The sequence below is a fragment of the Mastomys coucha genome, unplaced genomic scaffold (assembly GCF_008632895.1).
Source record: "Mastomys coucha isolate ucsf_1 unplaced genomic scaffold, UCSF_Mcou_1 pScaffold1, whole genome shotgun sequence".
Lineage (NCBI taxonomy): Eukaryota > Metazoa > Chordata > Mammalia > Rodentia > Muridae > Mastomys > Mastomys coucha.
Genome location: NW_022196891.1, coordinates 25,754,397 through 25,782,341, shown reverse-complemented (window position 1 = coordinate 25,782,341; position 27,945 = coordinate 25,754,397). Strand labels below are relative to the sequence as shown.

At 42.8% G+C, this 27,945-nt stretch overlaps 1 protein-coding gene across 2 annotated transcripts in view; it reads right to left on the bottom strand.

Annotated features, from left to right (window-relative positions):
* The window catches only part of Thsd7b (thrombospondin type 1 domain containing 7B), an 895,860-nt gene extending 878,959 nt beyond the window's left edge, over positions 1-16,901 (bottom strand). Inside the window, exon 1 of one of the 2 annotated variants that reach the window (XM_031381328.1) lies at positions 16,604-16,901. The gene's annotated coding sequence lies outside the window, so the exon portion shown is untranslated. The remainder of the gene's footprint in view (positions 1-16,603) is intronic. The other variant, XM_031381317.1, reaches the window with a different exon arrangement.
* Between the last annotated feature and the right edge of the window lie 11,044 nt (positions 16,902-27,945).

Here is a 27,945-nt window from a genome sequence, read left to right as displayed (position 1 = left end):
ATACACGGAAATGTGTTCAGCACCATGGAAAGAGTCCAAATACAGTGCAAGGCTTGTGGTCTGCAGTGAAACCAGGACATTTACACTAGAACAAGATTTATATTGATGTCATTCATCAATAAAGACACAGCTTTTATGCTCTAAAAACTGAGTCATCCTCTGGATTATGAGGAACTCTGAGGTGGGTCAGTGGGTGACATCACTTGCTATTATAACTGATAACAGAAAACAAGGTTGTGATCCTCAGGACCCACATGGTAGAAGTAGAAAAGTCATTGTCACAAATTTGGCCCTGATCTATATATTCATGACATGCATGTGTGCATTTCCCCCTCCTCATAGACAAATAAATGTAATAAACTGAATATTTTCCAAAGGAAAAATATTATAAATTATAATTAGGAGTTGCTGTTCTGACTGAGGACTTGTCATTAAGAAAAATACACATGACACACATAGTCAGTAACCTGCCACAAAACAGACAGATCTCCAGGAAACTCTGGTACCCACTTAATGAAATATAAGTGTCCCAAAAAAGAAATAATAATAATGTAGAAATCACACAGTGGGAATTCAGTGTCCTCAAGCGTGCACGTAGCATACAACAAAACTATAATGTAAACTCGAATGTGTTATAAATTTTACTTAATGCCAGCTCTGATGAAAACAAGCATGTCATTAGCCGTGGTTTTGCTTGACTTGGTGGATTTGAAGGGTACTTTGGGGATGGTTTTGATGACCTGATATTCTTTTAAAAAAATGAGCTGATGTGTTCCTTTTTTTTCTCCAGATAAATCTCCTGAAGAAGCATCTAGGTAGTCAGAGTCCCCCCTTCTCTTAGAGCAGGCTTCAGGGCTCAGGGAAGATGCTCAGTAAGTGCTTGCTCCTAGCAGTTACACTGGCATTACTCAGTCTTTTCTCTTTTAAAAGAACTGATTTAACATTTCTCTACTTCCATCTCTGCTAGCACCTTAATTTTCTTAAAGTGGCAGTTTCTGACCAAATGAAAAGGTTTACAGAAAAGTAAATCTGGAAAAAAAGTGTGGAGGCACATGCTTGCAATCCCAGCACCAAGAGGCTAAGATGGGACTCATGAGTTCCAGGCCAGTCTGGGCTATACAGAAAGAGAAAAAGAAAGAAAGGCAGGAAGGAAGGAAGGAAGGCTGGAAGGAAGGAAGGAAGGAAGGAAGGAAGGAAGGAAGGAAGGAAGGAAGGAAGGAAGGAAGGGAGGGAGGAAGGAAGGGAGGGAGGAAGGAAAGAAGGAAGGAAGGAAGGAGGGAAAGAAGGGGGAAGGAAGAGAGGGAGGGAGGGAGAGAGGGAGAGAGGGAGGGAGGGAGGGAGGTAAGAAGGAAGGAAGGAAGGGAGGGATGGAGGGAGGGAGGGAAGGGGAAGGAAGGGGGGAGAGGAAGAAGGAGGGAGGGGAAAGGAGGAAGAAGAAGGTGAGGGAAACCTAAGAGAGGAGGCAACAGGAGAAGAGAGGAGAGGCAAGGGAAGGAGAAAGTGGTGAGAATATTTTGATCAGAATATTGATCAGAATATTCTGCAAGCACGCCTTTCGCTTTCTCTACACTCTGGATCAATAAACACTAGAGGTTCTGATGGCACCTGTGTCTGAGAGCACACTCATCCTTACACTGCTTTAAGCTTCCACGCCTTCACTTATTGGCTTCAAAGTCCTCTCGGAAGAGGAGTATATCTGCCCTTGCAGCATTTCCCCTACATAGTTAATAAGCTGTGCACCATAAAGCATTGTTATCTTGTTAATAAATCAGAATTAAGTCAAGTTTGATGCATGCACGTCTTGGGAAATCAGAAAAAGGAAATGTGCCACCTTCAGCACAAGTTTGCAGTTATTCTATTTTTAGGCAAAGAGTGCTGCATTTCATTCTCTTCCGGTTTACACTCAGTGCAAAGTCACTCAGTCTGCTTGTCTGACTCTTCAGGGCTCATGTTGGCAACTTTAGAATAGAGAGTCAAAATGGCAGGATGATAAGGACTTCACCAATGAACACTTGGCTCCTTTAGTTTAGTAAGATTCCTGTGTGTGTGTGTGTGTGTGTGTGTGTGTGTGTGTGTGTGTGTGTATACATGTGGAAGCCAAAAGTTTATGTTGGTTGTCTTTTTTAATCACTCTCTATCTTAATTTGTGAAACAGGGTCCCACACTAACCTGGTACTCACCATATCAACCAGACTGACTGCCCACCAAGGATCCTCCCAGGGATCCACGTCTACCTCTAAAGCACTGGGGGTACTGGTCTGCATCACCACAGTCAACGTGTTTGTGGTTTCTGGGGATGGAACGCAAGCCCTCATACTTTCGTAGCTGGAAAATATGGAAAGGTGGTCACCCAGTGAGTGACCTCTCCAGGACCTTTAATTATATCTGTGTTCATCTTCATTATGAATACTTACTGGAAAACATCTGCAGAAACTTGACAGCTGGGAATGAGTTTGTAACTTTGACAAGATGGGTTTGAGCTGTAATCAAGACCAGACCAAGTAGCTTTAAGTGTAAGTTTCAAATGCAGACACTGACACGGTAGTTGCTTGCAAAGCTACAATTCTGGGGGAAAATACAAGATATGAAAATGCAGGAAAGAGTATAGCTGGCTTGTTCCATGATTGAACTTCTGTTCAATCAGAAAAAGCACTTTACACGCATTGCGTTGCCTGGTGTTTCGTTTCCCAGCATGTGTTGTGGCCCTTGGTTTTGGTTTGAATGAGAAATGGCCCTCACAGGCTCATGGATTTGAACAGTTCTTTTCCCTGATGTTTGGGGAGCTTATGGAGCTTTGAGAATATGGGACCATAAAGGAAATATGTCACTGGGGGGGGGGGAGGCTTTAAGGTTGTATAGCCTTGCCTCACTTTCTGTGCTTTCTGTGCATGTTCTCATTCTCTCTCTCATTCTCTCTCTCATTCTCTCTGTCATTCTCTCTCTCTCTCTCTCTCTCTCTCTCTCTCTCTCTCTCTCTTTCTCTCTCTCTCTGTCTCCCTCTCTCCTTCCTTCCCTTCCTCCTTCCAGTGATTGGATGAAATGCAATCACTAAGCTTCCTGACCTAGGAAGGTCTTCTGCTCCTGCTACCATATATTCCCTGCCATGAGGGGCTATATCCCTCCCCCAGAACTGTAATCCAAGGTAAATTGTTCTCCTTTAAGTTGCTTTTTTGGTCAGACTACTTTTTCTCCACAACAGATAAATACCTAACATACTTTTATCCATAAAGTTTCTCTTAATTGTATAGAATACACACTCTGAGGAGGACATAGAGATTTCTCTAACTTCAAAGCAGTATGCTTTATTTCTCTTTACTCCTTCCAGTTATTTCTTCCATTGGCTTCAGTCAAATTCTATTTGTGAATACATCTGATAACAAAGACTAGGAATTATTTTGTCTTTCATCATTACTTATCCTGAATTTTCATTCTTGTCATTAGATATATTTGTATACCTATTCATATGTCTATGCCTATATCTATACCTATACCTATACCTATACCTATACCTATACCTATACCTATACCTATACCTATACCTGTACACCCCACTACATTCTTTCCTCCTACTCATACTAATAAAGGGCTTCATGGCATAAATGTTTTCATGCTATTTTGGGCACTTCTGCTCTCAGTCGTTGGGGCTGAATGATGGCCTGGCTATTTCTGATGCTTTTATCTTGTCAGAATTTACCAAACATGCATGCTTGCCAAATGTGCTGCCAAATCAATGGATAATTTTATCCCTGCCACACAATGGCAAACACCAAGACACCAAGACTGTTTATCTTAGATTATAAGGATTTGGGTCTTGCTGCGTTTAGACTATGACCATCACGATTTTGAAAACCACAGAGTTTGAGAATGGAATGCAGCTTTTAATTAACCAGTAAAAAGGATAAGCCTGCATAGCTAGCCTGCAGTGGTGTTATTGTTTCAAATAAACCCTAAAGAAGTCTTGCATGTAGTACTGGCTGGTTTTGTGTGTCAACTTGACACAGGCTGGAGTTATCACAGAGAAGGGAGCTTCAGTTGGGGAAGTGCCTCCATGAGATCCAGCTGTGGGGCATTTTCTCAATTAGTGATCAAGGGGGTAGGGCCCCTTGTGGGTGGTGCCATCCCTGGGCTGGAAGTCTTGGGTTCTATAAGAGAGCAGGCTGAGCAAGCCAGGGAAAGCAAGCCAGTAAAGAACATCCCTCCATGGCCTCTGCATCAGCTCCTGCTTCCTGACCTGCTTGAGTTCCAGTCCTGACTTCCTCTGGTGATCAACAGCAATGTGGAAGTAAGCTGAATAAACCTTTTCCTCCCCAACTTGCTTCTTGGTCATAATGTTTGAGCAGGAATAGAAACTCTAACGAAGACACATGTCTTTGACTTCAAAGTGCTTCATGCACTTTTCTGTGATTTCAGAAGGAAGAATCATGTGTATGGTCAAGATCAGAATCAAAAATGTTGGAAAATTTTTGACAGAAACAAATACATACATGGGGACCTAACTATCTCCCTCTGCATACAGGATCTCTTCATTGATAAATTCCCACACATGCAACTTTTTCTCTGAAGTATTCTTTTCTTTTTCTGAGAGTTGCATTTATATACAACTCCATGAAAAGTCCTTTGTCCCTAGTAAATTGTGGGGTATCACTCTACACCCCAGCGAGAGAAAAATAGTACATGGTACTATAGTCAAGCAGTGTAGAAGCATTCACTATGAACTGAAAGACATTATCTCAGTCTATAAAATTTGAGATCTATCATACTGATGGCACATTACTACAGTCAATTCTACAACTTACACTGCCCCACATTTTTTTACTGATTCCTTTTGCTCACAGACACTAAGCAGTAAGCCAGGTATTATTTAGCCCTATATTCTTCAGGAGACACTGCCATCCTCATACAGCCATACGGAAGCACACTGTGTGTGTGTGTGTGTGTGTCTCTGTGTGTCTGTGTACATGTACATGCTCACAAGAATGCATCCAATGCAGGAAATAAACCTCAAACCCACAGGAATGTATACGTCAAGTGATGTACATCTCAGCTACATTCTCAATCAGTATCCTTAGACAAGTTATGAATGTGGCTTCATCCCATGACATACTTTTTAGAATTAAAAAGCATGACTGAATATTCTGGTCCAGTTGCTTAGTTAGAGGTCACTAAGGGTAATCAACAGAGATGAACATGTCAGACAAGTAGATACTCACAGCAGCCAGAAGAAGGTGTCAGGCCTCCAAAAGGTATAATGGTTGTGATCTATCTGACATGAATGCTGGGATCAAAACCCAGATCCTCTGCAAGACCAACAAGCACTCTGAACCACTGAGTCATCTCTCCAGCACCAACATTGTGACTTTTGAGCTTGACTTTCCACAGATGGATGAGCATACAGACAAAGAGAGGTGACGGGTATATGAAAAGGTGATTCAATTTGCCAAGGAAAGATGAATATATCTCCTCTCCATGAAATTTCTGTATTGAAATTGGTTCTTTGTACTTGATTTTATCTATTCCATGTTATGGGCACAGCAGGTATTCATCAAATCACCACAGTCTATTCACATAGCTTACAAACACATCTTACCCTTTACGCTAGCTTGTATTACTAGATGAAAATCACTGTCAAGAAAAGGCTAAAATAAGAGTTTCACTGGGAAAAACATCATGTCCATGGGCAATATGCTTGGAGTCTACTGCCTCCCTACTCCAAATGCAGAATCTAAGAAACATGCACATGCTATTAGATGACACATCTTTAGAATGCATCTTCACAAGAAACTTCCTTATCATGAAGTTTAGAACTCTCAATGTCTTCTTTTAAGGAGCAACTAAAAGTCTGTTTAAGATACCTGTACAGAGAGGGGGTCTTTACCAAAAATAACTTGAGACTACTGAAGTTTCACACTAACATGTTTCACTCAGGAGATGTTTAACTCAGGCACAAAGAGAACCCAAGAATCTATATATGTTTCTCACAATCAGAGGACTGCTATCCTCTGATTTTTCAACTGAATGATGTCATACCCCAGAGGGCCAGTTCCTGTCAGAAAACCAACTTGAGCAAAGCCTTTCATCTCTCTGAGAAAAACGCAACCTGTCAGGAAATGAATCAATCTTACCAAATGGTTACTAGAATTTGATCAGAAATATCACTCTGGTGGGTCACATGTCACTTCTAGCTGCAGTCATCATAACAAGGATGTAGAAAAAGGGGACCATCTTTTGGTGAAGCCCATCAGATGTATTCTGGGATGATCAGTTTGATTCATCTTAAGGGATATCATTTATTTTCACATGCTCCCTGTAAATGGGCAGATTCTTAACAAGTCTCCCTATGTGGTGCACTATACATACACTCTAGCAAATCCATAGACGTGGACAATGAAAAGGACAAAAGAAATGGGGGTTACTGAGCTGGAGATGGGACAAGATGACTTGGTGACTTCACACTGTGCATGAATACTTGTCAAATAGAAGCCAGACAAAAAAGTATTTCATCTTCACCAGTACAAATCATGTGGGAGTTAGCCTTTTGCAGATGAGGGACACAGAAATCTTCTTGTCTTATAGGTTGAAGAACTAAATGTGTCTCTGAGAGACAGTATGTAAGGGCTTGTATGTGAATGCGTGTATATGTGTAGTGTATACGTGTACATATTGTATGTCATTTGTCTTTCTCCATCACTCTTCCACTTAATTTTGACATAGGGGTCTCTCACTGAATCTAAAACCCATACACTAAGCAAAGCTGTCTAGTCAGGATGCTCCAGGGATCTGCCCATCTCCATCTCCTCAGCATGGTGGTACACATAGTGTTACAGATATGTGTACAAAGTTTGGCCTTCTCACAAAGATGCTAGAGATATGAGTGCATGTAGCTTCTCAAATACTTCACTGATTAGATGATCTCCATAGTTCCCAAGAGTCTCCCCCAAGACATTATTCACACCAGCCTTTAAGAGCAAACTTGATAAACATATGCAGAAACTGTGATACATGCTTTAGAAACCAACTGGGTAGTCAAAAGCAAATGGAAGAGTGACATTATTGTGAGTGTGGATTCGAGGCATACACAACATGGAGGCCAACAGCTACAAGCACTTGGTGCTCATTGAAGAATATAGTTTAGCTTGCAAATATAAAAGACAGATGAGAGTTTGAGACATGTTACATCAAAGATCTATATAGCATTTCATAAATAACTTGTCTATAATCCATACATATTAAAATGAAATGCATAGATATATACATGTAATAACATATTTTACTAACATTAAAATTAACTTTATTTTTTTTAATATGAACATGTGTTTTGTACTCATGGCTCACCATCCATTTCTGGTGAGAGTGTTGTTCTAGAGCCACAGTGTGGGGATAAATGCTGAGCTAGGTCAATTCATTTGCTATTACCGTATCTTCAAAATGAATAGTAGTAGTAGCAGCAAAGCAGAAGTACTAAGATCTGGATGTGGTGGTAAACATATTTAATCCTAGTGCTTGGGAGGTAGAGGGAGAAAGATTTCTATGAGTTCAAGGTCAACCTATTATTCATAAGTTCCAGGCCAGGCAGGGCTACACAGCAAAATCTTGTCTCCTTTGTTTGTTTAAATGAGTCAGGGTCTCTCACTGGCCTAGAACTCACTGACTCAACACCAATCATCATCCTGTTTCTACTGGCTTAACCTGGGAATATCAGCACAAATGATCACACCCAGCTTTCTTAAAGGGATTCTGGGGATTTGAACTCAGATTCTTATCCTCTAAGACAAGAACTTTAGCAAAGGAGCCTTCTTGCCAGCCCCCTCAAAAGTTTTTAAAATAGGATTTCCCACACTAATATACATATAGCAGCATCAGGAATATAGTGTGACACAGAAAACCCTCGATCCATGCACCCTCTCTGCATAATGCTCTGTAATATAGTTGTTTATCCTCCGCTTGAACATCCACAAAGAGGAGGAACTCACTTTTCCGTGAGAAAACCTATCACAGATTCAGACAGCTCTGAATAGGAACATGTTCACTCCTGGAATGAGTAAAAAAAAAAATATATCTCTGCAACTCCAACTCTTTTGCACTTCTTTATATATGATTCTGTCAGGAGCAAAGAGGGAAACTGGTCATATTCCAATTGCTATATTTCTGTGCAAAATGTTAAAAGACATCAGTATGGGACATGGGCTTATTATACAATCCCACAGAACTCCACATCTGAAAACTTCCTGCTGACTGAGTAAGATCCTTTCAATAAAGGGATCTTTTTTTAAATTTTTAAGTAATTTTTATTTTTGTTATTATGTGTGTGTGTGTGTGTGTGTGTGTGTGTGTGTGTGAGATAGATAGAGAGAGAGAGAGAGAGAGAGAGAGAGTGTTTAGGTATACATGTGCTATGTACAGCATGTGTGTGGAGGTCAGAGGACAGTTCTATGTACAGCATGTGTGTGGAGGTCAGAGGACAGTTCTATGTACAGCATGTGTGTGGAGGTCAGAGGACAGTTTTTCCAGATCTGTTCTTGCTGTTCACTGTGGGTCCTGGGAATCAAACTCAGGATGCCAGGCTTTTGCAGCAAGCACCTTTACCTATGGAGCCACCTTGCAAGCCCAATAAGTCATATTTTAAAACATGTTTTAGGAGCTGCAGAGATGGCTGTGAAGTTAAAGGGTATGCTTGTTTGTTGCTCTTGCAGACGATCATGGTTCAGTTCCTAGCCCTTGTGTATGGTGGCTCACCATAGAATAAAACTTCAGCTCCAGTGCATTTGATGCCTTCTTTTGCCCTTACAAGGACCTGCATACAAGCACATATCCATCTATACGTACGTACATACATACATATATACATACATGCAAGTAAATAATAACAAAGCATTTTTTAAAGTGAAAAGCACACTATGATTTCTCAGAAATGCTTCACTCAGGAACAGCTCCTATCCTCTCTGGGCCGACACTATCTCCTAGGACCTAGGATACTTTCAGTGGGTACATATGACACAGAAACGGTGAATGCGAACATCATCAGCCCACTTCTCTCAACCCAGTCGGAAGTCTTACTACCCCCCTTTCTTTCTCTTGTGAATTCCAAAGCTAAGATTCCACACAGCTGATCAAATAGTTCTGTTTTAATAACCCACTTAATGACAAAGAACATGGATATGGTGGGGATTTTCCAGGTCTGAAGTTCCCGAGCCTGCAATGCTTCCTTAGAAAGCCAACTTAAAAAAAAAAAGAAAAGAAAAGAAAAGAAATGATGCCTTGTCTCAAAGTTTTGCAACTTCTGTGGCCTTAGACAAGGTGACTATTGAGTAGCCATCTCCACAGAAATGAAACCATCCATCCCCCATCCCCCACCTCCTCCCCCTGGTTCTTTAAGATTCAGGAAGTAACAAAATTTAGAGGGCTCAGGAAGTCAACAAAAGTCACAAGTCTCTGGAAGCTCCTAAAACTTAACAAGACCCACAGGGCCCCTTCCTAAAGCTACATGTGTAACAGTTACTATGGAGAGGAGACTCTATCTGCCAAGCTGCCTCCACGTCATTGGAGAAACTCCACGTACGCAGCTTGTGTATGCCATCACATAGAGTGGAGTGGCCCTTTCATGGATGCAGCTTTCTTTAAGGCACCCACACTCCTGGAGGTAACCCTGATAAACTAGCCTGTTCTCTAAGGTAAGCTTGAACAGAATTGTTTCCTAAGACAATTGGCCCAGTGTCCTACCTATCTTGGGTGAACAGATGCTTTGATTCCTCATGTCTCCCTAGGAAAGGTCATAAAAGAGTGCCAAGTTTCCCTCAGTCTCAGCATCCTAATATGAACAAAAAAAAATATGATTCTGAAAATGTTTCCTGCTTAGAAATAACAGTTAATAGGATTAGACAAAGTGGTTCTCATACACTCAGCCTGATGTGTAACGTGTCAGAGGTCATTGATAATTGGCAGCCACTGCCTTTGCCCACCTGTGTGCTGTCAGTCCTCTCTCAATATGTCCTCAGACGGCTGTTGTCACCCAAGCCCCTGTCACCGTCTCCTCTACAGCATTTTCTAGAATTCACAGTAGAAAGGGCTACCCTTTCCTACTCAAAGCCAGTGCCATCAGAACTCCACCAATAGATGCTAATGAGGAAACAGATTTAATCAAACAATAAAATTAGAATTTTACCCCCTGAGTTGTTTGGGCAGAGAAAGGACTTTATGAACTACCCTAATCAGAGAAATCTCAGTGAAAACATAATTAAAACTGAGTTTTAACTCATAGGTAGGGTTTGGAAAACTGCTGAGAGAGGAGGTGGGGAGTAAAAGTGCTTGTGACCATGTTGGATAAGATGGGAGGCTCGTGGGAGTCTTGAAAGAGACAGGTAACAGGATGTTGATGACTGGTACAAGTTCAAGTTGATGTCGGACCTAGAAGGTTATTCTTCTATACAAGTAGCCTTTCTACTTTTCAGGGACCATCTAGCATTGTGTAAGTTTAGTTGAAAGGAATTAAAAGGTGGCCAGCAAAATAGATTAGCAGGTGAAGGTGGTTGCTGCCAAGCTGAGAGTCTGAGTTTAGGCCCCAAAATTTACAAGGTGAAGAGAGAAAAATGACTTCTGAAAGTTATTCTCTCTGAGCTCCACACATGTGGGTGTATGCTTATGCAAGATCTCTCTCCCTCCCTCCCTCTGTCTCTGTCTCTGTCTCTGTCTCTGTCTCTGTCTCTGTCTCTGTCTCTCTCTCTCTCTCTCTCTCTCTCACACACACACGCACACACACACACACACACATACACACACACACAGGATAAATGAATGTTTAAAAGATAAAAGGAAATCTGAAAGAAAATATGAAAGATTTTTCCTTAAAGTATTTTGGAGGGCATTAACAACTCACCTCTGTGTGCTTGTCTAGGAAGCATTACAATTTAAATAATATGATAATTTGTATACAAATAATGATTCAAAATGAATGGAAGTCAGTAGGAAATAAACCAACTTTAATTCTAAAGACTAGAAATGGAGGAGGCAGGGAAGAAAAATAACTACCTTTTTTCCTGAAGAAAAAACAATCCTGTCAAAGTCCTCCTGTAGACATAATTTTGATGAAGGGTCTCTGTGGAGAAGATGATCTCTCCCTGCAGTGGGTGACCTTGATTAGAAATTTGGTTCTACCCCTTACTAGTACTATTCGTATTGCATGTTTTACGTTTAAGCATCTTCATGTTTCTTTAGAGAAGTAAATCAAGTTGAAAATCCAATGGCTTTATCTGAATTGATAACTCAGCTGAAAGGAGTTTCCATACCTTGAGGCCATCAGTACACCTCTGTTTAAATAGATATAAATTGTATAGACAAAACACTACAATGGAAATGCAAACAGATTTTAAATTCAACTACATAGGATGCCAATGGTTGCACTTAGTCTTGTTCTGACTAAAAACATCCAGAGATAATATTAACATATTACAACTGCTAGCACTCAGGTACAAGTCATCTGGAAGATGCAATAGCCTAAAGGGGGTGGGGGTGATATCCTAGTAGCTGAAATAATACTATCTAAGGAAAGTTAGGGGAGCCACCTGCAGGACACCAGGGTAGTGGAGTCACCAAGGGACCTGCACTGGACCCATTTATTTATGTGTACAGAAATACTTTGATATTTTTATACCCTGTATGGCTGGATCAATCACAGTGGCCAGATCACCCCAAAAACACCTAACATAAGCACAAACAATAGAAATCAATAGAGGAGCGTCCAGAAGCAAACTTGGAAAGACATTACTGCAAGCGTCGGCCTTACTATAATTAAAACACCTCACTTATACCTACTGCACAGTGTGCTTATAAAAATACCATCTGAAGGGACCCAAAATTAACATAAGCATTACTACAAAACTATACACCAAGACCAAGGCAATCATGCCTGACCGCTGCGAAGTTTTGAGTTCTTTGCCAGGTTGTGATGGTTCCAGAAGTAATGGACGGTTCGGGAACATAGCACCAGGGCACCAATCTGTAGCCAGCCCTCAGGCAGGCAAGTGTAACCCAGCAAAGAACGTTTCCTGCAGTCCAGGCACTCAGGGATCAGTAGTGACTTAGTTACTTGGGATTCCGCTCTTTTAGCTGCTGCATATTTAATTACAAGAGGCTCACAATTAAAATATGCCTAGAGAGGCAAAAGCACAAGCCAGCATTGTCGTCTTTGCTGCAAAAATATCCCTTCTCTGGTGCTGATAGCCTTTTGCTGCATCCAGGAAACACTGCCCTGTGGATTCCCTCCACTGGGTCAAGAGTTACACTTTTCTCTTATGAGGACTATTTTTTAACCTACCTTCTCCTCCCAAAAAAGAAATCTTCCAGAAAAAAAAAATATCTACAGCAAAGAGTTGTTTTATTTAGAGTTGTTCAATCACAGACACCAAATAACCAGAAGCTGATATGTTCTCTGAGCTGCTCCAGAATGCACTGTGGTTTTTCCAGCTCTGTAGCACAGTTATATAACACACCGGTTTCTCACATGTACTAACCAGGCAACTTGATTGTTCACTTGACAAGCAAGAGTGTGAGTTCAGCTCTCCACCTTTTGCAGTGACCAGGAGCTTTTTTACCCACAGTGAAATCCATTCCACAGCACCCCTAGTGTTCTAAAAATTCACCGGAGGAGCAGAAGGAACTAATCCTCCACTTTCCTCTTCTCTTCCTATACAATACTTGATCTAGTAGCTATGGGGTACTCACTTTAAACCACCAGCTAGAAACAGGACATTTCCATCACCTTCCCAAGGCTTAAGAAACATCGAAGAAGAGGAAGAGGTTCAGAGACTGTGAGAGCTACAGGTTGGGAGTGCTGTGGAAGTATCTCCAGGACAGGATACGGCCGTCGCCTCAGGAACCCACTGCGACTACGTATAAGACTGAACCCATCACTAGCCCATCATGGCTAGGAGAGGCCTCGTAATGTCCAACTTGTCCCTAGGAGACTCTGGCCAATGAATGGGTGTTGAGAGAGTGAGGTGTCTATTTCTTTGGTGATACAGCCATTGATAAACTCTCCACATTCCAGTAAATAACTCTGGACTCTGGCTCAGCAGTGTAACCCCAATTAAACACAGTGGATCCAAAGCAAAGAGACCAAGTGAAGTGGCTAGGCTGGCATGAAGGAAGACTTGACTAGGAAAGAGAGAAGGCTCAGCAAGCATAACGGTAGTGGAAACTCAGTGTATATGTACGTGAGATTGTCAAAGAATTAAAAAATAAAATAGAAAGAAATCGTCAGACGATTATTGCAAGCAACTGGCCATATCATTGGCCATGGCTGTTTTCCTCTGGGAAGAAAAAAAATCAGTAACATAATCTCAATTAATGGAGAAGTTTTAAAGGAGAAAATCTGAGGATAAAAAACCATTTAACTTGGAGCAAGCTGCCAGCGATTTGAGATGCGTTCACCCACCGATTCCAAGCAGGCTCACCATAGTAAACTTGGAGAATTAAATCAGACCTAAAAGTCTTCCCACTTTCACAGGTTTGATGCGTTAATTATCACTTAGATATTAATCCTGCTAACAACTCTAAATTAAGGACTCATGGTATAGCTACGAAGCTGCCTGGTACTAAAGTGATTATGGCTGAGTGTCTTTTAAAGTTGTAGACTGGGAAATATCTCCTCGTGAAAACATAAAGAAGGTGATGTTAAATCCAGACTCCGAACCGAGACGTTTATAATATATAGGAAGGGACCCTTTTGTTGCTCACGGCACAAGCCTCTGTGCCTCTGAAGCCTGGTTGCTTATGGTGCTGTTCATTTTTTCTTTTCTCCAACTGGTATAGTTGACATTATTTAGAATTCTTTAATCTGTTTATCTTAATCATTCACTTAATGTATCGTATCATTTGTCATTTTGACTGTTCACTGAATAGGACCAGTCATCCTTTCTCCATCATCCTATTCAATCCATTCAATCAAAGTTATTACATTAGTGCCTAATCTTAACAAAGGTGTACAGAACATCAAAATTGCAGTTTGGGCAAGATGGCTTTTTTTTTTCTATAAAAGAATTGTATTACTCTAGCTTCAACTTCTGAAGTACAATTAAAAGGGGTTGTCAGACTGAAAATGGTTCAGACACTCCTCTCCCATTAACTTTCATCCTAGCTTTTCATTCTGTCTGTTTAGTCAGTGACTTAAAGACAGACTTCATTTTTTACAGATATAATAAAAAAAAAATAATGATTCCTTCAGAAACAAGACTCTCAGCAAGTAGACAAAGTTCTCGACGGCCTTTGTAAAGAACATCTTAAGTATTATTTTCCTTCCATCCCCTCTCTTTCCCTTGAAAGACAAGCTCAGGAGAGAACAGAATTGTACATTTAGTGACCAACTTACCAATGCCAGTCCTCAAAACAGCAGTCTGTGTTTGCATGCTCTTTGTGATCAGTAATTATTTGCTATCTGTCTAGCCTTTCAAGTTTTTAACAAGCAATAACTTGGATGAAAAAAAAATGAAGAAGGATTAAGAAATACTGCGAAGAACATTTTTTGAAGGATCAATTTAAATACTGAAGAAAATATTGAGTGAAGCCATTGTGTCTCAAACCTCACAGTAGACATGAGAGGTCCACTGTCCACAGGCAGCACACTCCAGGAAGATACCTTGGGGTATCTTCAGAACACTGAAAGGTCTGCAGGTACACAGAGCTTCTAGACCTGTCTATGAAAACATGTGAGGCTGCTCCAAACCCTCTAAAACAACATGGTCCTCACAATTCTTTAGACGCATATGGGTAAGTTGTCACAAGACCAGAAAAATCATCTTTACAATCCCTTTTCACTTAAACGTGCATGAACAGGAGTTTCCAGTCCTTGGCTTCCAGCAAGTATACAATGACCAGGGAAAGTAGAAGCCAGTCTGGAGAATTCCACTTCCTTCTGTGCCTCTAAGACAAGAGGGAACTTGTCACATTAGGTTTACAAAGAAGGCTCTTGTTTGAAATAGCACAGAGGTTTAAAAACAAGCATCAAAGGAAAGCCTCAAAATTGAAACTTTCTATAACCTTCAACCCACAAAGTTCAAAGCACACACTCACCACTGAACAGGACTTCTTGATTTGGTTAGTGGTACCCTTAAGTGGCTCTCGGGAAGCCTTAACTGAGTTAGAAGGAGAGGATTTCCCTGTAGATCAGCTCCTCCCAGTTATCCAACAATCCCAGATTGTTTTCTGAAATGCCAGAGGGGATAAGATCTCTCTGACATCCAAAGATAGTCTGGAAAAAGGAAACTCCAGAAACACAACGTGCGCGCACGTGCACACACACACACACACACACACACACACAAATGCACCCACGCACAAGCCCCACAGGTCGGTCGGTATGATCCCTGCCTGCATGCATTACCCACCCGATAATAAACACTCACAGATGTGTTGAGACCTCAGGCAGGTGCTTTCCACCCCACCACCACATACAAGACTATTTGAAGGAGGGCAATAGCCAGTTGCCAACAGACCATCTCAGCACTAAAAGGAGCACCAGGAACCCTGGCACTTTGTACAGAGTGGACCAAAGTCTTCTGATACCATTGGACTCCACTCACTGGGCAGAATTGAATTGCAGGAGCTTTTAAAGGATGATCATTCTTTAAGAATTTTCAAAAGAAAAAAGTACCATGAAATACCATCCCTGCCTCTACAAGACGGTGCGTGTGCGTGTGTGTGAAAGAAATACAGCCAGGGAATGCTTATTGCCCTCATCCACAACTACAAACACACACACACACACACACACACACACACACACACACACACACAGGGGGGGGCGCACATTCCAAGCTTTCCAACTTCAAGACTCAATGTATGGGGACGCCAGAGAGCTGAGGTTTCATTTCCCTTTTCAAATAACTTTAATAGTGTATAGAACATGCAAGTGGAAGCGATAGGGGAAGGCATGCTCCTTCTCCTTGCTTCCCACTCTCACATACTGGACCCGTTTTTTTTCTCTCTCTCAAAAAGCAATGTGGTGTCATGTCCAACCTGTGTGCTCACCCCTCGCCCCCTCAAGAACCACGGGCATGTAAACTGTTGCTGTGGCCTTCTGTCACTGCAGGGAGAAACCAGAGGACGCTGCAAAACTTCTTGGCTTGCTCAGATATCCTCTTGGGTCCCTGAGCACCCATGCGCGGATTTTGCAGTCCGGGCTACTCAAAGGGGACCCTTCACTCGACCAGTTTAAAAAACCTACAGAACTCCCCGTGCTGGGATCTACGGTTCCACGCACAGATTGGGGAACCCCCACAAAGGTTCCCCACAAAGCAAGCTGGAACCCCATGCTTTCTCAGTTCAATTGCCTGAGACCTATGCCTAAGTCTCGGGGTATCCCCGCCTGCCCTCCCGATTAGAAGATCCAAGCCTTCTGCACCCCCAGCAGCCAATCCTTCCCGCAGCCCAGAGCCAAAGGCTCCGGTTCCAAGTTCCCGCTACTGGCTGGGCGAAGGGGCGAGGGAAGGTGCCTGGCTAGGAAAGTCTGTGCGGGAGGCGCCCCCAGTCCAGGCAGCTATCTCTCCATCCGGCCAGCCAAGGGGACCCGCCGCATCAGTCCCTGCCAGCTGGGGCACAGCGCGGCCGCACTCACCAGTCTCGCCCGAGCCGCAGCTGCAGCTTCTGGGAGCCGCCGAGCCCCGAGCTTCCCCAGTGAAGATGGTGGTGTGTGTCGGGAGACCACCCATTCCAGCGTCTGGCAACCCGGCTGCGACTCTGGCTGCTCAGCACTGAAGCAGGAGGAAGAGGAGGACGAGGAGGAGGAGGAAGGAACGGCGCAGTCGGACGCCATCTGCTGTACACCTCTGCGCATCCATTGGCTGCCTGGTGCGTCCCCCGGAGCCGCGGGGCGCTGGGGCCGCGGGGACCCACCTTGCGCCTAGCCTCCCACAGCAGCTGCTCCCGTGCCCCTCCCTCATGCCTTCCCCTCCTCCCTCATCTCTCCTCCAGGCCCTCCTCCCCTTCTCTGGGTTAGTACACCCTTCAGACCCCAGGACTCGCCAAACCAGCTCCCCTGGGTCAGCAGCCTGAGGTGCAACTGGCCCCAACCCCTCTGGCTCCTCTGCACCCCTCAAAGCAACTGTTTTCCCAACTCTATTGCTTCTGGAGTGCAGGTGCCGGCTCGATGAGTGAGACTTCCCAGCTGGGTTGAGCACCTGGTGCCTAAACCACTCTGAGCCTGGAGTAAGCACAAGGGGAAGTCCAAGGAAAGATGGGGTGGGGTTGATCTTGGCACACTTGCCTGCAGGCACTTACTGAGCCATCCCTCAAGCTTCCCCAAGCCTCAGAGTTCCTCCAGATGACAACTGAAAAAAAGATAAAGATCCCACTGGTGTTGTGTAGGTGAGGCACGGTAGGGGTGCCTCCGGAGAACCACTGGGGTTTAAGGCAGGCATAGCCCTGTTATGAGGCGCCCAGAGACTGTCACTAGCAAGTCAGTCAGATACCTGGGAAAAACCTAAGCTCCAGGATCCTTAAGTTTACAGCATCCTTGGTCCTAGAGCCAGTGAGGTGTGGGAAGTTTGCCTCCTTAGGTAGGGATGTCAGAGGCAGCTAGTAGCCCAGGTGAGTCCCAGCCTGCCCAAGTGAGGTAGGCAGAAATGCAGCCCAGATCGCTCTCAGGCAGGCAAGGAAGGAGTTTGAGTTCTGAAGGTCCTTTGCCTACTCTGACACTTGTTCCAAACCCTCCTGGTTTCTGACAGCTTTGATGCAGAGAATTTCTTAAGCTTGTTCAGAGAGATGAGGTTGCTTCAAAAGGAAGGAAGCAGATAGGGGAGTAAAGACTACCTATTGCCAATTACTGGGAATTTTGCTTGTCTTAGCTCTTTAAAAGTGTGAGTACAGAGACAGCAAGGGATGAAGCCTTATTTTATTCAGTGCCTGGCACACCATGGGTGTCTAAAAGAAGCAAAAATAATAACGATAAAATTAAAGCTTGATGTCATAGCACAAATTAGATTAAAGAAATAGAGTAGCTAGGATCTGCCACAGGGGGACAAACAAATCAAAAGAATGTAAGTGCCCTTCTAAGTGGAAATGTGCATATTTCAGTGGGGTGCTTGCTGGGGGACAGGTTCTGAGAGTAGGAAGCCTTAGACCTTGAACCCAGTAATCACTATTGTCCTGGGGAGCTCTGTGCTGGCATTCAGGGTTATGTCTCTCTTTTCTAGATCATTGTCTTAAAAATACATCAGTTGCCATCCAGATCTCACAGTATCTCCCCAAATTCAAGACCATATGGTTTGTTAACCCCCCAAGTGGTAAAAAATACCAAGTAGAAATGGGGCCATTACATTTTATTGTAATCTCTCTCTCTCTCTCTCCCTCTCTCTCTCTCTCCACATATATATATATATATATATATATATATATATATATATATATACACAGAGATCAATAGGCAATGGGTTTCATTTAAGTAACTTGAGAAACAACAGCCAGAGAAAACCGTTTCTGCTTTCCTAAAGTGTTACACCAGGACTTCCCAGGTTTCAAGCTTCCCAGAATAGATGCTGCATCTCCAGAACCCATCCCAGACTCACACACTCTGTTTACAAAGCTTGGCTCTGCAACCTTTCTTCAATGAGCTATCAAAGGTGACTTTAGAATATGTCACTCACAGACACCTTGGTACTTAACCTCCCACACCCCTCCAGAGGCATTGGCACGTCTATTTTTCTTAAGGTTGGCGATTTGAACCTACATCCTCAATTTAATAAGAAGCTCATCCTCACTAATGCCATATACTACTTCAGTAATCATTCATGATGCTCATGAGAATACTTGGATTTCTTTTAAGATGCAGCTCTCCCCCTCTGTCACTCTGGGTCTCCTGGTGTTTAGAGCTATAAATATAGATAATACTCATATCCCAGTTATGTACTGTGCATTGGGTTTCTTTCTTTATGGAGGCATATTTGCACATGTGCACGCACACAGGCGCACACACACACTCGCACGGTGTATGTGTTCACGTACATGTATGTGTATAAGCATCAGAGGTCAACACTCTGTTTCTCCTTTACCAATCTCTACCTTACTTTTTAAAGACGAGGTCTCCCATAGAGCTCACTAATGCAGCTGGATTGAGTTAGCCATTGAGCTCCAAAGCATTGCCTGTCTGTCTGCCCAACTGCCTGATTACAGGCACTCATTTCTGCCCCCAGACTTTTGTCTTCGATGCTGTTGGTCAGAACTCGGGTTCTCATGCTTGTGATGCAAGCCCTTTTACTGGCTGGACCATCTTCCCAGCTCCCACATTTAGGTTCCTTAAAAGAAAAGAACAATTCAGAAGAAAGAAGTCTAAGTGAGCTCTAAATACAAAGAACCATAAGTATTAAACATCATTACTTCTCTCTCCGGTTAGCTGGAAGATAGTCACTCCCCTTTAGGGCATTGTGCTGACCATAGTATTTCAGGAAAGTCACTGGGTAAGATGACAGACTTTTACCTTAAATTGTATAATAATGCATAAATTTCTTTCTAACCTCATCTTTCTGCTGCTAGCCCCAAACCTCTGGCTTATGTTCAAATGGAATTTGCTAAAATACCAATTTCTTCCTAACATCATCAGCTTTGGTCCTTAGAAAAGCACTGGCCTTAAAAAAAAAAAAAAATCTACATGAGATGAGGAAAATTTAAAGGATAGGCTAGGCAGGAAGATAGGCAAGAAAGACTGCTAGACAGGAACAGAAATTTTTACAGAATAGTGTACCAGGGAAAGCATTTGGAAGAACATAGCCTTGAGAGTAGGTGGCATCATTATCTGTGAGGAACGGATCAATAGGGGTGGAAAATAAGCTGGAGGTTAGAAATTCCCATAACCCCCATACACAGATGGCAAAGGCGCCAGTCACCACCCTTCTAACAAGTGCAGAGGAAACAGTAGAACAATAGAAGGGGGAGGCCTGGAGGCCTGTTGGGATTCATTCCCCAGTGCAAGCCAAAGCTGGCTAGCACTACACAGGAAAGTAACCCTTGCTATCCAGGCACTGCTGGAGTTTAAACGTTCATTTTGTTGTCCGGTATGTTTGCCACTGCTGCTGTTTCTGAACACCAAGTTTTCCATACAGTATAATAAGCTTGGGTGAGAAAATATCATGTAAACAAAACAAACAAATAGCGACAGTAATAAGAGATAAAGAAGGCATGCTGATAAGGAAGCCCAATTTAAAACAAGAGTGAGAAGTGCAAGTGCTAGCATCTCAGGCTTGCCCCCCAGGAAGTCTCTGCTCAGGACTACAATACCCATGTGCAAGGAAGCAGTCCAATACTCAGTCACTTTGAGGGAGCAGAGCAGAGGGAGGAGGGAAAGAGAAAAAAAGGGACTATGATTGTCTCATTTACACAATTCATTCGGTCCAACTCCAGGTTGGCTGAGATCCTGTGGCAAAACTGAACATTTTTTTTTCTGCCAAAAAAGAGCATTTAGTGTTGGCATAGATGATCGAGCCTTGACTTTGGTCCAGTAATTTGATTTTGATATGTCAACATCTTAAAATACAACCTAATGGTAATGTCTTGAGAAGCAGTACAATCTAACTCCACCAGCCTCTGACCCAGCTCTGCCCCACTGAGGCACCAAGGTCTTCCCAGAATACCCTCAGCATTCCCAACTTAGTCCCAACCCACCAGCCTCAGTCACACATGAAGATATTTGCTGTGTGCCTAGTGTATGCCTACGAACACAGCATTAGGTATTCACTCTCTGGCAAATTAGCTGGCTGAAGACTTTGCCCTCATGAAGTTTAATGTCTCATAGGAACAATAAACACAAGATCCTGCATGTGGCTATGACACTCTAAGATGAAAGAAAAGAAAAGAGTAATGTCTACAAAGATACAGACCAGAAAGAACAAACACAAAGGGACAAGTGCAGGAAAAAACCTCCCGGAGGGAGTAATGTTTAGGCTCAGATACCGAAGATAATGGGGAGTAGGATCATATGTTCTGTCCTAGATATTGGGTGTTGAGTTGAGTCTACACAGCCATACCTTTGAGGCACACACTGTTAACAGCTCCATTTGACAACCGCGGTATTGAGAATGCAACCGTTAAGTCACACAGCTGATGAGTGACACTTGGATCTGACCCTAGGCAGTCTGGTATTGCCTGCACACTCAACCACTGAGATACACTGCATCTCTCTTGTACAGTTAGGCATCAGGCAGGGATCGTGAAGGAATGAGATAACATGCCAGGAGCATGCAACTCAAAGAGTTTGCGCATAAATAACCAGTCAAAGAATAAAGCATTTGGAGTGTGGTGACTGTGGTGGGGAGGACCATCAGGCAAGATGGCAGAAGCAGGAAGAGGGCAGACCTGGTCTGTCCTGTAAGCCAATGGGTAGTTTCTGCTGTCTGTAGGATACGATCTGATTTAGACATTAAAAGATCACTCTGTTGCTAAGCATAAGCCAAGCAGGTGTGTAACAGTCCAGGCAAAAGATAATGATGATGCCACACAAAGGGAATTGGATTTGATGGATAAAGGGAGTGTGTCATGCATCTGTTCAGTTTTGCTTCTATCTCCCCAACTCTGACATCTATGTGTGTGTCTTAGTATCCTAAAAGCAAACCAACACACACAAACATACACACACACACACACACACACACACACACACACACACACACACACACTTAGTTCTTCACACCAATCACAGGCTGGTAGGCCCATTTCCTTGCCCCGTACTAGTAAGGTGTAGAAGCTCTGTAGCCATAAGTCCCCAATTTAGTACACTCAGAGATCTTTACTTCTAGGCAATATTCTAGAAGCGCCTCTTCCTAACCTAATGCTCATGATCAACCCAGTCCCTGTCTTTGATTGATGGCTTGTCCTCAGTGTTATTTACTAAGAGATCTGAAGATCAGCTGGATCTGCTTTCCTACTGCTTCACAACATCACTGAGCCATCATGTCAGGCGAGGCTGAAACTTTACCTCCGCTAGCCAAAGGAACAGGGACAAGCAACCTCGGTTGCCATAAGAAACAACTCCGAATAAAGTGGGAATAATAAAACCCCCAGAGTGACAACTTGGACCACATTCATAATGACTTGGGTTGTAAAGACCAGGTGTTATGTGGATGGGAACTTGTTATTATCCAAAGACTTGGCAGCCTGAATCCTCTGCTACTGGGCACCAAGCCATTCAAATCACATAGGCCTACCTTCGATGAGATGGGTAGAACTCGTGTCTTCTGCTTTGCTGTTTTGCAAGGACAGCAGCATGTTCCATGGGAAGCAGGTCCTTTTTCAGGTAGGAAAGACAGAAAACTGCCTCTGTACATACAAACTCAAGTGCCCTCCCTCCTACATACACATGAACACAAACATGTGCACCCCATAAACATGTACCTCACAAGCATGTACCTGTATGTGCATGCATCTGCACATATATAAACACACATCTACAAAAACACACATGAATACATAATACACACACACACACACACACACGAACAAGTACTTAAACATACAAGAACACCGATGCACAGAGGCAATAAATGAAAAGAACCCCTTGCAAAGGCTGTTTCTAATATATTCCTGTTAGATTCTGAACATCAGGATTTTCCTTGCTGCTAGCTACCTTGGTGGCTTTCCACTTTTGTCTGTCATGTGTTCCCTCCCTGAAGCTCCTGTCATATCATATCCGTTCCCAGAAACCGATTGTCTTCATCCTGTCACTTGGTAAGAGTCCTTTCATAAGTATCAACCCCTCAGAAAAGCCTCCTTTGACCTTTCTTTATAGAAAATAGCACATGCCATCTCTGCATCTCCTCATTCGTTCTTACTTTTCTTAATAGTACTTACCATAATCTGAAATTCAATAGCATTACATAATCATCTCAACACTATCTTCCCATTTTAAGAAAAAAAAAGTGAACCTAGATTTGAGAGGTGGCTCAGTGGTTAAGAGTGCTTCTTGATCAGTCATGAAGACCCTTGCTCACATGTCAGGAGGCTCAGAAATACCTTTATCTCCAGCTCCAAGAGATCTGATACCCTCTTCTGGACTCTTCAGGTACCTACACATACATATGTACATATGCCACACACACGTGCTCTCTCCCCTTACACACACACACACACACACACACACACACATACACACACTTAAGATAAAATATTTTCAAAGAAGAATAAAAGCCTCATGAGACAAGACCCACACACACAACATACACACACACTTGCTTACATACTTAAAACACTGTGCACAGCCCAGCCTCAGTGATGTCACAACTGAGCAGGAAGAATGATGCCACCTTACTAACTTTGGGGATCTTTTTGAATCTAAGTCTTCCCTTAACCTTACCTTCTCATTCATTCTTTTTTTTTTTTTTCTTTAGGCAGGGTTTCTCTGTGCAGTCTTGGCTGTCCTGGAACTCACTCTGTAGACCAGGCTGGCCTCAAACTCAGAAATCCACCTTTCTCTGCCTCCCAAGTGCTGGGATTAAAGGTGTGCGCCACCACTGCCCAGCTTCATTCATTCTTGTTTCCCAACAAAGACCATTAGTCATAGTGTCAGGAGGAGTGCCTCACCTGTCTGCTCTCACGCAGTGAAGCTCTCCAATCTAGTCCTTTCTCATGCTTCCCTCCCAAGTTCTCAAGATCCCCCTCCTCCTCTAAGAAATCATCTCAGTCCTAATTTCATTTCACATTTATCTACTTCTTCTCTTACTAACTACAATACTGCACATTTCTGTGTTTCCCAATTAACCGTATCCTATTTCACACTGTTCTCTAATGGTTTTGTAACAATTAGCCCACTCCCCTCAATGGCATGGTGAGTTCCCTGAGGGTTAAGGCTAAGGGAGGTATTGCCTTCCCCTGCACAATTTTTAATACACAGCAGGCATTCTCGGTAAGCACCTGTAGATGAACTAAGGTGTGTGAAGAACCTGAACAAGAGACTTAGCCTTCCTGTGGTCACGTGACAATAAAAGAAACAGTCATGGGATTGGAACAGCAAGTGCCCTTATCAGCTTTTATCTGTGGGGATTGACCTTGATTGGGATCAGCTCCACTGTTCATCTGTTAAACAAATATAGACAGTATCTGCTTCTTCGAAAACATTGCTGTAAGCAATGGAGAAAGGTCTGGAGGAAGTTGCTCTCTGAGAAAGGACACTCAAATTGTAATACGAGTCTTGCAGGCATCCCAGGACACGGTGGACACTCCAAAGAGAGGTGTCTAACCTAGACTGACCACAGGGTGGAATCCATCCACATCTTTCCACATTTAGAGCCAGGAAAAATAATCTTCAGATTCTGTCATTTGCTGATTCTTGTCACTGTAGCATTTTGACTGTGCTGTATTCCAGTCATGGCTAATTCTAAAAAATGATAGCACAGACTCTCTCACAACTAATGGGCAGGGGGAAGCAGTTGCCATCTCAAAGTCTGTGCATGAAGAAAAAATTATCCTTTTTGCTCAAACACCCAGGACTTCAACAGCGAGAACTCAAGTCTTTACTTACTTCTCTTTGCTTCCCAAATGCACATAGCCCTTGTGCTCCTCATCTCAAATATATGAGTTAGAGTACACTAAGGTTCCAGGGTAGACCTTTATCTTCTCTCTCTATTCTCTCTTCTCAAGTGGGCTTAATCTTATTTCAGATAATATTCTTTTAGTAGCAAGGCCTTCATTGATGTTTTTGACTAGAGTCTTCAGTATAACTTAGGTTGTGCTCTAGTAACATATTAACTACCCACAAGCCTCAGGGGCTAAACACAAGAAGCATATTGGATGTGACAGATATAGGCTGACAGAAGAAACTGTGACTCTGTTCCATATAACCACTCAGGGTCCTAGGCTGGGAAGGCTCTGCATGTGGAACATCGCTGGTCACTGAGTTAACAGTGGGAATCTTAGGAAAACCAATATTGACTCCTTTATGTCAACCTATTATGGCACTGTAGACTGGCAGGAGCTAATCACTTGACTACCAAAATTCACAGCACTCAAATATGTGAGATGGAACACAGACATAAGCAAAGCAGAGCAATGGCTGTCTCTCCCACTCCTCAGGTCTCCAATTCTGTATACAAGGGCTTTCTGGACATCAAACTTGAACTTCAAACTAGACATTTCTGGTTATGGTGCTCCGTCCATTTTTTTTTCCCTCTCACTTACAGAGTTTACCAAGTTACGCTTTTCCGTGCTCACTCTCCACCCTCTCATCTATTCCTCAGGGGCCTTTCATTTTAGAAGGTGTGACAGTTTGTCAGCTTGACTGGATCACGAGTCAGCAAAAAAAAACAGGACACTGAGCAACTCCTGCAAAAGTATTTTCTTGACCCAAACTATGAGAATCCCGTTTCAACTCAGACAAGAAGGAAATGGAAGAAGGAGATGCTGCTTTGTTCTGCTTACATTTGCTCTTGCTGCCCAGGGCGCCTATCCTGTTGCTGCTGCACAGATCCTTCCCTGATATTAGGACCAGATTTGAGGAGAAAGAGGAGTAGCTCTCCTGGAACTCTCCAGGTCCTCAGTTCCAGATCGGGACTGCCTAGACATCCAGGCTCCAAGCCCATGAACTGAGAAACCACTAGATGCTTGGCTTATCTGGTGGGAGACAGCCATGATTGGACTATCCAGACCACATGTGTAAGTCAATCTAATAAATTCCCTTCATGTATATGACCATCATATATGTTCTCTTCCTCTACAGAGCACTGACGAACACAGAAGGTGTTGGGAGCTTTATGACTGACCTACTTTCTCATAGTCTGTGCCATAAAAAATTCATACAGTAGCCACAGATACCTAATCAAAATATACTTTGCACAGTACTTTGGGTAATTACTGATTGCCCAACACACTTAGAATAAATTCCAAATTCTTTAGGAACTCTCACCTGTGTTTTTCTGTGAGAGCCATCTGAACCCTCTTCCCTATCCCTGGCATCTCATTGTCTACTTTAGTACCTGTTTCTCTACTGTAATGTAAACTCAGATAGATAATTTGGGGTTTTAATTACTCACTCTTGTTATCCCCAGTGCCCAGAGGAACATATCCAGGTACAGAATAGGCACTTAATAAACTTAAACAAAAGAAAAGTGCTTGACAGTTCACTTACAAACTCTGGGGCCAATGCTCATTCTAGCTTACAACTTCAAAGTGAGCACTGCCTTCCCTTTTATATATATTTTAGCACAAATCAAAAGAAATGAAAGAGTGAAGGGATCTTCAGTGTGCTGGGAATTTGCTGCTTGCTCCTTGCCAATCAGAAGGAAGAAACTAACGAAAGCAGCAGCCACTTGTCACATCTAAAAGTTCTTTTGACCCCAGTGATTAAGATGACATGCCTGATGTGGTGAACTTTTGTATTATGTCGACAGAGAACTGTGAAAACAGTCCCTTTGTCACATTGAGTTCTCAATTTTGGTGATGGCTGTCACGGTTCCACAAAGAGATGACTCACCCAGTGTGAAGCAGGACAAAGTGACAGCCCAGGAGACAGAATTCTCCCAAGAATCCTTTTCCAAGTCCAATGATATAAACAGAAGCTGCAGGTGCCACAACACACAGTACAATTCAACACCAGAGTGTCATTCAGATGTGCTTACAACATTCCCAAGTTCTAGAACTGTCAAGAAAGGAGACTTCCATAGCCTTAGTGGATCTTCTCCCCCAGATTGAGGCTAGACACAGCAGTGAAGGCAGCTCACATTCCAGAACTGGAGCCTGCACAGAGCATCAAAACTATTAGCATGAATAGCTGAAGCCATATAAAGGATGTGCCTCACAACACCAGCTTTGGCGAACCTCAGCCTCAGGGATACTTGTCAGCTTGACCCTGGTACTCCCTACCATTGGCTCCTTCATTTGGGCTTGTGTTTTTGAACTCCACTTATCCCCTTAGCCTGGTAAGCCTCAAAACCTACGTAATACCTAATCACAAATTGTCAACTTGATAAGGCTTAAAATCACTTGATAGAGGAACCTCTGGCCATGCATGTGAGGGATTATTTTGACTGAGTTAATTGAAGTTGGAAGAGCTGTGGATGGTACCATTTTGTGGGGTGGGATCTTACATTATAAAGAAGGGGAGTAAATGGAGCACAACCCTTCAGAGAGCCCTTCTTTCTGGTTGTGGATGAGATGTGATGAGCCACTTCAAGCTCCTGCTGCCTCCTCTGCTATTAAAGACTTAACCCTCAAAACATAAGCCAAAGTGAAGCCTTTCTTCTTTAAGTTGCTTTTGTCAAAACATTTGATCGCCACAAAAGAAATGTAATGGAAACAGGCTGCTTTTACTTGAAAGATATACTTCTTATGTCAACCACAATGTGATCTGTCTCTCAGGTAGCATCACTAGTTGCTTACGGATGATATCCTTTCCAATGTGCTGAAAACACCGAGTCTGGTGTTTTTTTTTTCTTTTGGTCAAAGCATATACTCTACCAGGGTGTATTCCTTGTTAAGTTGTGGCTTCAAGTTTAACTTCTTTAAAGGGACAATCATTCACTGATCTGTACATTCCCCAAAGAATGTTCTGTTAGTTCTATTATCTTGAGCCTCTAAAGCCAGTTGGGAGAAGAGGGGAGGTTGCCTGGATTTCTAGTCTAAATTTCTCAGGATTTAATTTAATTAGAGCTCATACCAAAAGGGAAATTTTGACCTGGTTAAGAAAAAAAATCTTCTGATTTCTCTCCCTTATAAAGGAATGTTTTTCAGTCTTTGAGGAACCCTCATTGCAATGGTATTTGATCTATCCCTGATTATTCAATTATTAGCCTTTTGGTGATCTAACCAATGACATTTAAATGGCATTTAAGTGAAAGGCTTGGATTGCAGAATTACGAAACTTTGGAGTTGAAAGGGACCTCAAAGAAAATATAGTACAGTTTCTGTACTTAAAAAGATAAGGAAAGTTGAACCTCAGATAGCTTGAGGTATCTTGCACAAGGTCGCATTGATTACAAAAAAAAA